Source organism: Suncus etruscus, chromosome 3 (genome assembly GCF_024139225.1).
Source record: "Suncus etruscus isolate mSunEtr1 chromosome 3, mSunEtr1.pri.cur, whole genome shotgun sequence".
NCBI lineage: Eukaryota > Metazoa > Chordata > Mammalia > Eulipotyphla > Soricidae > Suncus > Suncus etruscus.
Window position 1 is genome coordinate 128,189,413 of NC_064850.1, and position 11,031 is coordinate 128,200,443.

Consider the following 11,031-nt stretch of genomic DNA (forward strand, 5'->3'; position numbering starts at 1 on the left):
GGCAAGAGGCCAGCCAGTTGGCGCAACCAAGCACCCCAAGGAGAAACTACATCTGCTTTTCGGATTAGACCACGTGCCTAAAACCAGGCCTTTTAGTTGACAGGGAGGAAAGAAGGTATAATTTACATGTTTTCGTCATTCCTGCTTTGCTAGACTGCAAAGCTCCAGCTTACCTTCAGTTTCCCCCTGGAAAAAACACTTAAGCATTTCAGTTTGGCAGGGTACTGACCAGAGTTACAAATAACAAAGGGTGCCAGACCCCCGAGACACTCGGCTGTCAACCCACCCCCAGTCCTCAGACATAAAGTTTCTTCAATAGACCCTTGTTCCTTCATTCATTAGCTCTAAGAATGTTTCACCTCTGGTTCTCTACGTGGTGCAATCCTTTAAGACCCCACAGGTGAGGGGAAGACAGGCCGAAGCTATTAAAGCAGTCATCCTCAAAATTTTAAACAGGGGGGCCAGGAAGGTGGCGCTAGAGGTAAGGTGTCTGCCTTGCAAGCACTAGCGTAGGACAGACTGCGGTTCGATCCCCCGGCATCCCATATGGTCCCCCAAGCCAGGAGCAACTTCTGAGCTCATTGCCAGGAGTAACACCTGAGCGTCAAACGGGTGTGGCCCAAAAACCAAAAAAAAAAAAAAAAAGATTTTTTTAAACAGGGACCAGTCACTGTCCCTCAGACCATTGGAGGCTGGTCTATAGTTTAAAAAATAACTATGAACAAATTCCTATGCACACTGAACATACCTTGTTTTGAAATAAAAAATCAAAATGGGAACAAATACAATATTTAAAATGAGGAACAAGTAAAGTTAAATCAACAAACTAATTTTTCAATGGGAACTATGGACTTATACATTTGGTGGGCTGTAGTTTGAGGACCCCGCCTGAGAATGAGAGGAGTAGTTAAGAGACAGAAAGAAGGAGGGAGTCAGAGAGTGCCGTATATATCCACACATGGGCACTACAGCAGGACAGGCAGTAGCATCAAAAACACGCATCGGGCTGGATAAATGTCCCCAGTGGACCACGTGTGGCCTACGGCACATAGTTTGAGGACCCCTGTCTTAAGTCATCACACAGCCCAGAAAGTGGGTGGCGGGGCTGGCAGGCTTGTTTTGGGAGCAAGTGGGAGCAAGGAGAAGATGCCTGTGGGCTCAAATCCTCAGAATGTTCAGGGAGGAGGACACACAGGGCTAAGGGAAACTGCTTTCCTGTCCAAAGGGTGGAGAAAAGTGATCCTAAGAAAATAAATTAGAAAATAACTCTCTGCTATGAAGACATAAACTATGTGAAGTGGAGGAGGATTTTATGACTTCTAATTCCTGAAATCATTCAGACTCGCTCAATCACTTTGCAAGTGGGGGGCAAGGGACTCAGCCCTCACTGATGGTGAGAGGGAGGACAGGCGTGAGGCAACAACACAACAATGTTGATGCTTCTGTGCCCAGTTACTGCCTCCCCAACCCAGTCGACAGTGGAAACAATGGGACACATGACTGGAACCAGGAAAAGAATTGCTTATTAGGTAGCAAAGAGCAAGAGACTAAAGCCTCAAGGGGGACTCCAGTAAATTTGTGGAAACACAAAACCTCGATATGTCCTTTGTCTTTCTACTAGCCACTCACTGCTGTTCAGGTGAAGCCTCAATATTACCCTTGCTCTCTTGCCATCATCCACTGTCCATGTCTCTTCTTCCTCTGGAGGTCACCTCCCCAGCACAGCTCAGGGGCTCAAGGGCTACTCACAGCTGTGAGGCTGAGAGTACTTAACTTCCCTTTCAATGTTGGGTCCTTGAGGTGTTGAGGCCTAGGTGTTCCAGGCCTGCACCTGGAAGGATGGGGTGGGGAAGGAGCAGGGCTCAAACTACCTAGGCAACCAACCATATGCAAAACACCTGCTCCAGTGCTCATGCCACCTCCCCATTCTGTTTCTTTGTTTCTCATTCTGGTTTTAGGGTCATACCCTGCAGTGTTCAGGGCTTCCTCCTGGTTTTACCCATGCTGAGGGATGACTCTTGGCCATGCGTGGAGCACCCTATGTAAAGCCAGGGTTGAACTCATACATGCAATGATCTCTGGATTCTACCCCCAGTTTTCAACTTGAATCTCAGAAATTTTTGTTAAGATTCTTGGCTTAATAACTATTTTTCTAGAGGACAATTACCCTAATTTTTATTTTGAAGTATTTAACCCTGATGGATTTTGCTTTAGATTATTAAAATATTAGTATCTATACTAAACAAATATGATCTAATACAATGTAATTGGGTTCCTGCTTTCTGTTAGTTATAAGAGTAAAAGTGAATGAAAAAAATCAGTTGTGTTTGTTTAGTGGCTAATGGGTCCACTTCTGATGAAGGTCAGTGTTGTTTTTCTTCAGAGTGTCACATCTCTCAAGATTTGGGAGCTATAAATTCTAATAATATTGATGTGGTTGTTTTCTCTGAACTGTGAGTTAGGGATTAAGGACAGCAGGAGTGTCTCCTAACAGATCCCAGCTCAGGAATGATAAAACTCAGATGTCCTCCAAAGAACATGTGTCAAGAGTCAAATGCATAGGACTAAATATGCTGAATAAACTCCATCCCAAAAAGCTAGCCCTTGGAAGAATGTTGAGTATGTTTCTGATGACCTTTCATTTGACTTTTCATCAAACCAAAAAGACAGCAATTTGGGGGAACAGGAAGAAGAAAGAGTATTAAGACTGAGATTTGAAAAAGCCAATGTGTGTTATAAAATCTGATTTTTAAGGAACTCAATCACATTAATTATTTAGTGGTTAGCAACTGCAGTCACTAAAGTTCAAGTACTACTTACTGGTAAAGTATTCTTCATAGTTAGAGAAATTAATATGGGTTATTAGAGTTTGTAAAGTGTTGATAATGAGAAACTAGCTATTTTTGTTTTAAGATAAATATTTTGGCATGTGTGGCCACACTCAGCAGCACTCAGGGCTTACTCCTGACCCTGCCCTCAGATCACTCCTGCTGAAGCTTAGGGGATCTTCTGTGGTACTCTGAGCTGAGCCTGGGTCAGCCCATGAAGGCCAGCACCCCATCCTTTGTACCATCTCTGCACTGACTGTTGATTCTTTAAGAACTCATTTATTCAGTTTATCAAATTAATTGTGTTGCTTGATAATTGTAGTGTAGTAATTAACCAAACATAGAAATAAAATTAAGATTTGTACTTTCCTTACTAAAACTGAAAAAAAAAAAGACACTTCTCCATCATTGGAGCATTGTAGAGCTCTCAGATTACTGAAGATATTATCCTCATAGTTTCCATTCATACTTGATAACATCTAAAATGGGTTAAATTTTATAAAATTTCTGTTCTAAAAATAGAGATAAATTGAAATGATTTCTCCAGAAACAAGTGCCAACAAATAGCAAGTGAAAGGTTTCACCAACAGATGGCTCTGAGAAATCATCCTTCGCCCATCTGCAGATGCTGTGATACAGGATTGAAAAACCACAGATTCTTAGGTTATTAAGAAAATAATTATTTACAGATATTAATAGAAATGAATCCTCTGCAGTAGCCATATGTGATTTTGATCTGAAAATTCAGACAAGTGCACTCATCAAAAACAAATTCTTGCTTTGGTAAAGAAAGCCATAACTTATAAGAAGGCAAAAGGGTTCTTGATAAAATATTTTCCTAATGCAGTACTAAACGGGATAAGTCGAAATCTGTGGGATATTATTGCTACTCACACTCCTAGAATTATGACATTATCTAAACGACCCTTGAAAAGGACTTTGTTTCACATTAAAAGAGCAGAACACTTACATTTGTATACACCGAATTAGGGAAGTGAGTGTAGATGCTTTTAATCTCTTAGTTCATCGTTTTAAAGACATTACTGGAAAGAGTTTTATGGCTGGAAACTTGACTGTGAACCATATGAATGACTTTCAAATGTAAACGCCAGATTTCAGACTTTTCAAGCTGGAATTCCCAGTCCAGGCATTGACCATGTGTTTACTGAGTAAACACCGGAGACAGTGAGATGAATGTGGCTCTCTCTCCCGATATTCAAGGCCTGGCTCCCCACGAGGCAGGGCCAAGCAGCTGATGATTTAGATGAGCCCCAGGCCAGAGGAAGGTGCACTTTTCCAGCCAGCAATTGAGGTGAGAGGTGGGAGTGGATGATGGATTTTATTCAAGAGGCCAGGAAGGGGAAGTCATCAGAATCTGGAGGCTTCATGGAAACAAGATACCGTCATTCTGAAGAGAGTTAACTACCAATTTCTTCAAGCAAACAGACAGTTGTCCATTTTCTGGACTGTGCTGAGCACAGGACAAACCCTGGATCTGACTACATGCCTCATGTCCAAGGCCGATGACCCAGCAAGCCACTGTGTGTATGTATGTGTGTGCACATGTGCCTGCGTATGCATGTGCATGCATGGACATGTGTGCACAAGTGTGTACTTGAGTTTGCACGTGTGTGTGCATATGAATGTGTGTGTATGGTGCGTATTAGTATGTGTGCTTGTGCTTGGATTCTGCACCCACCAGAGAGTCACATGCTACCGCTGGCCAGTAGCAGGTTTGGCATCTTTGATCCCAGCCTCCTCTTTGGATCTGGTGGAAGTCATAAGTGACCGAGGTGGATTCCTTGTGCTGTTCATGGACCTTCATGATCGATGATCCCTGTGCAAGGCCTGGTCACTCCCACAGAAGACTGGGGAGAGTGCCCTGGAGTACTGCAGGGCTGGATAACTTATGGTTTCTGGGACCCTACCCTTTGGCACTTGGCAATGGGAACCTCTCAAATAAAATAGTTCAATAAATAAGCCTCAGTTGACTGTGCCATGCCAACTCTAACAGACAATTTTCAGTTTCTGTAGTCATAGAATTCAATTACAACAGACATTTCCATAGCTTTCACAAGGCACATGGAATTCTTGCCAACATAGGAAATATTGAACAATATTTCCATTTTCAATATCCTTTTAACAGATAATTATTGTGGTTATTTATAAAATTACAGACAGAAACACTCAAATTTACATACTTAACTTCAAGCACTTTGGGCACCTACATCTATTTTTGAAGAGTGTTAGGAAAGGGAAAATTTTGATGTATGAAGTGCAGAAATGCAATATTTTCAAGCTTTATCTTTTGCAATGTGGATACGAAATGACCAACTTTCCTTAGGAACATAAACACTTTAAAAATTCAGCAGAGCACAGAGGCAGAATTCTCTGTTTCCCAAGTTTGGAACCACACAACCACCCCAAATTTCTTAGAAACAGAAGCCTCACTCTTGGCAGGTCTGGACCGTGATCACTGGGTCACTGTACCAAAACATGCTCTATTTATCTATTTATTAAATCTGTCAGGCTTAATATTGAGAACTTTTCTTCTTATAAAGTTCAATTTTTTTGTGATTACATTTCTACTGATATGCAAATGGAAAGAAAATTAACATGGAATGGTGTGGTGGGGTTTCTGGTTTTTTTGTTTTTGTTTTTGTTTTTGTTTTTTGGTTACACCCAGCAGTGCTCAGGGGTTACTCCTGACTCTATGCTCATAAATCACTCCTGGTAGGCTAGGGGGACCATATGGGATGCCGGGATTCGAACCACTGTCCTTCTACATGCAAGGCAAACGCATAACCTCCATGCTATCTCTCCGACCCCATGGTGGGGTTTCTGATGAGCAACATGGAGTTTCCCATCAGACATTCAGGCCAGCTCTTCAGAAACAGTTTTCCTCGCTGGCATTTTGCAGTGTTTGCAGATTTCTCCATATCTTACTATTCTTCAGCTTAAAATATGTTCATACTTAGGGTCAAAGTGACTCTTCAGATCATATAGAAATAGGACTGGCTGTGTATAGGCTAGGATGAACCTTGGAAATGTGTGCCCAGAAATGTTTAGGACTTCATGGTGAACAGTCCACAATAGAAAACCCATAGCACATGATTAACAGCTTATGGGAAGTGGCTGTGTGGAGTATTGGGTTATATCTTATTTTATCTGAAACAAAGTTCATCCCTGATTTCTTTGTATCTGTTTCTTTACAACTTGGTTTCACCCAAACCAAAGATTGTTTTATATGTAAACCTGGACAGGACAGGCTTAGGATAGCTGCCCCTGGGACTAGGCTGAGAAATAAACCCATATGGTCATGCAATGTTCCATGTGCCAGAAATGTGGCTAGTCTTTGACAAGACAACAGATATGAGCCCCCTTGGGTCTGGTCCTTTGTAAAGGAAGCCTCAGGCTCCAAAACTAGGACCTGGAAAGATGTGGGTCTGGAAGCAAACGTCAACACAGAAAATAATCTACATAGTGAAAGGGGGGAGAACAGGTCCTGGAATTACAGCACTCAAGCCAGAAATCCCAACACACACGCCTTCTGTTCCTAAGAAGGAAAGCAATTTAGTGGATGAAGATTGAAGCCTTTCTGAAACCTGGGCTTTTGTTTGCAAGAATCAGACCACACTCTAGGTTAGGGAAGGAATACTAAGTATAGAGGGACCCAGTAATGCAATCACCAAATCACCAAATCACACCCTGCAGTAGAAAATGAATATTGAATAGGATAGGACACAATAATCCAACAGTTCTTGACCCAGCACAGAGTGGAGTCAGATCCGGGCTGTGTAAAGCAGGGGTGCAGCTAGGAGGGCCAAAACCTGGGCAGCGACCTCTCAGTGTGCAGACAAATAGGGGTGTCCTCATTGGGATCTCACTGGGCTGGGGTTGAATGCTTCCCCTTCAGCTGATGAGTCTCCACTCTTAAGATTCCTTTGTTGTTAACAGGAATCAGAAGGTGGATTTTATTTTTTGTTTGTTTTGGGTTTTTTTGGGTCACACCTAGTGGTGCTCAGGGGTTACTCCTGGCTCTGCACTCAGAAATCACTCCCCGGAGGCATGGGAATCATTTGGATGTCAGGATTTGAATCACCATCCTTTTGAATTGGCTGCATGCAAGGCAAATGCCCTATCTCCGTGCTATCTCTCTTGTCCCTAATTTTAATACTTTGATTGAAACCATTGTGATTTTCAAAGTTCTTTATAACTGAGTTTCAGACACACAATGCTTCAGCATCAATCCCACCACTAGTGTCAACCTCCTCCACTAATGTTCCCACTGTACATCCCATGCCAACACCTTTGCCTACCAACCTGCCAGCAAAACAGGCCCAAAAGGATGCATGCACACTGCTATTCATAGTAGCACTGAGTACTATAGTAGGAGCTGGAATTAACCTAGACGTCCAACAACAGACAAGAAGGTAGAGTTTTATAAGCAAACATTGACCGCAAGGTAAAGTCTGAAATCGGCCTACCTCTAGCTCAGGGCACACACAAGACACAAGTAGCTCCAGCGAATCCTTCCCAGGCCCAGAACCATCCCTAAGAGGCATCATCTCTATGCATTGACAGAATTCCTCTGTAAGAACCTTCTGGAACCCCACAGGTCCAGTGAGTATGGGCTCCCTGAAAGTGCCAGGTTCTCATCGGACCATTATATGTTCCTCTGACATCTGGGATGAGTCCTGACTGTTGCCCTGAAGGAGTGGGAACTGGAACATTCCAATGATTTGCCAGCTATTCACGGCCTAGTGATTAACAGCATTTTGCCAGATCAGTGTTTTATGGGCTTACTCATTAGGGCCCATGATAAATGTGCTTTGTCTGAGTGGCAATTCTGGAATAAGCATCAAGTTGTGAGCTTCCCAAACAATTAAATCAACTCTCATATAGTTTAATGACTGCGAGGAGCTCATGAGGCCTGATTTCACCTAAGAAGCACAAACGGGAGCTTTGAAGCTGTTTACATCTTTCTTGATTATTGCTGCAATATTGAGAATGTGCATCGTTAGTCGTTCATTACACTTGCAGGCACTGTGTTAATAATATCTCTATTTCCCATGGAGCGATTCTTAACTCTGCCTTAGCTTATTAGTGAATATGTGAGTGTATTTTATGTGTTTTAAGAGAAAAATTGATTTACACTAAGGTTTTTTCCAGGTAAAGGAAACCAGCAAACCTGAAGTTGTGGGGAGTGACCCCTTAGAATTGAGAAGAAAACAAGTTCTAATTTCTGGTCCAACAAGGCATGAACAGGGGGTGATTCCTTTTGTAAGCCAGAAATTTAACAATATCTCACAGCAAGAATGAACAGTCACAGTTCCCACTTGAGTTTTATGTAGTGAGTACATGGAGGAATAGATTTGCTCAGCCAACACTCACTATCAACTCACTAAATCAACTTGGTCACACTGATGCTGTGATTTCTGAGAGAAAAATTCTATATGGTAGCTTCATGTGGTGAGACTTGGTCACCAAATCTCAAATGATAACAGATATATTGAGAAACTCAAGGTCCAGGTGAAGGGCATGCATGCGTGTCTTTGCAGAAAAGTAGTTCCCAATAATTCCCTAAAAATTGCCCATTCACATTTTTATCTTTTACTTACTTATTAATATGCCCCTAGTAGAGCAATTCAAAAACAATAAGAGAACAAATAAATCATATATTCAAGGAAGACACTCTTCAATTTTGTGTTAGTCTATTTTTTCCTCAAATTCTTGTGTGATATAAATTTTTTGAAACAAATGGTTTCTTTATATAAAAATGAAAGATAGCAGAAACTCTGTAAGTATATTAACACAATAGCTAGGAAAAAATTCATCAGGGTTTCCAATACTTTTGTAAACTCAATAGCATTAATATCAAGTAAAAATATTTAACAACTGAGTACATATTTTTAAAATTCTCTCCAATCAGTTTTGTTGCCACATGTATAAAGCAAAATAATATAAAGTTGAAGGATAAATTTTATAAAATCTCAAACTATTTTTGGCTATATTTGAGTGATTATTTTTACTATGGACAATGTTGCAGAGAAATGTGATATGAAAATGCACCAGGTATAATATAATTTTATAAATTCAGGATTGAACTTTAGAAGTATGTCACTGAGGTCCTTTATTAATGAAAAATAAAAATGATCAACTTCTATTGATTCTTCTTTTTTAAAAAAATCAGAGTTTTCTGCTATCTGGGAAGTAGATTTTTATTTCCTCAGAGTTGTTATTCAGAAGTTCATATATAAATCAATTAAAGATTGGAGATAAGTCATTATGATTTTTTCCTTGCTAAAGTGTGCAAGTCTAAGTAATTAATGTTTGACATTCTTGTCAAAAAATTCTGTGCATCTTAGAGTGTACATTTTTTTTGTCTTTTTTTAACCACACCCAGCGATGCTCAGGGGCTATTCCTAGCTTTGCAGGATGCCTTCCTGGCATGCTCAGGGGGCCATGTGGAATGTCGGTGACCAAACTCAGGTCAAGTGCATGCAAGGCAAGTGCCCTACTCGCTGTTCTATCGCTCTGGCCCCTTAGAGTGTACTTTTACCTTTATAATAAATCATACTTTGTGGTAGGATCAGTAACCAAACACAGTAGCAAATACCTGTTTGAGTTCTCAATATTTACAATGGAAGATGTGGATGAATGAGAATTCTAAGAGTAAAATTAATAGTCTAGATCTCTCTGAAAGGATGGCTGCAGGAGTCACATTATCCTATGAAATTCTGGAAGGGGAAGGACAGTACACAGGCATAAATAGGCAGGCAAGACTATCCTGTATTGTTTTAAAGCTTGTCAGAAAACTTGCATTGATGGCTTGTGAAAATATTGACTCAGATACTGAGTTCAAGGATAGCTATACCAAGATTATTCAGGGAGTAATGGAGCCATATGCAGAATTTGTAGGAAAATTGACAGGTAATTAATAGGCAAGTTGAAATGTGTAAATTCAAAATGTTTTGACAAAAACTTTAGCCATTGACAATACCAATAAATATTGTCAGGCTATCTTATGCCCAATTAGGGAGAAAGAAGATGCCATGAGATGTCTACTTGCTTATAGAAATGCTGGGGCTTACAATTACCCTCCTGCTGCACCTCTACCAACATATGCTGTTGAGAGGCAAACTCTGAGAAATCAAAACAATGGCTTTCGCCCAAAGAACCACCTAGTTCTTGCCTGAGGTCTAGCAAGGGATTTCATTGAGCAAGTTATTGTCATTCAGTACCTAATGATCTTCCCAGAAACTGGGGGAGGGGTCCAAAACTAATCTCACAAGGTCAGGTCATATGCTTTAAGTGTGCCAAAATGGGCATATATGAAAGCAATGCAGGTCACAACCTCTTTTTATACCCTCTCAAGGATCCACCCACTTGGAACCTGTCTCTGGAAACTGGGGTAGGGCCAGTCCCTGGCTCTTCAAAATCAGGGAACTATATCATCAATAATTCAGCTTCCCACCCCAACCAAGAGAACTCCACAGTTTAAGCTCATTAAAGCCTGCAACTTAAGGAAGCTGCGGTTTAAATATTCCTTGCCTGGAAGACTTGAACCTCATTCCAGCTCAATGCCCTTATAAGGTTAAATCTGGCATAACAAGATCACTCCCTCAAGGGACTATGGGAATGATTGTAGTAAGAAGAAGTTTAACAGTTAAAGGAATAATAATTCACCTGGGGTTATAGAGTCTGACCATGAAGGGGAAATAATAATTATTGTTTCAGTACCCAGAGTCTGGACCTTTAAGATAGGTGAAAATATAGCTCAACTTTTATTACTTCCTTATGTTATGCCTGGAAAACTAGAACACATCATGGAAGGAGGCTTAGGGAGTACTAATCCTGAGGCTTCTGCATTGATAGCTTTCACTAAGTTTAAAGAAGAAAATCCAATGCTAACTCTTGAAATTCAGGACAGAAAATTTGAAGGTATGTTTGATTTATGGGAAGAACTGTCTATGATTTCTTTAAGAGATTGGTTCCAAAATTGGGCTCTACAAGATATTCAATACAGTTTGAAAGGTATAGGAGGGAACATGCCTCGAAATTCTGTTCGCCAGGATGGTAGGTATTTGAAATGCATAGCACCAGAAGATCAACAGGCAATATTCATGCCTTATATACTTTAGGTTTCTTTGAACCTATGAGAATGTGATTTGCATAAGCATTAGGAAGCAGAAAATCACAT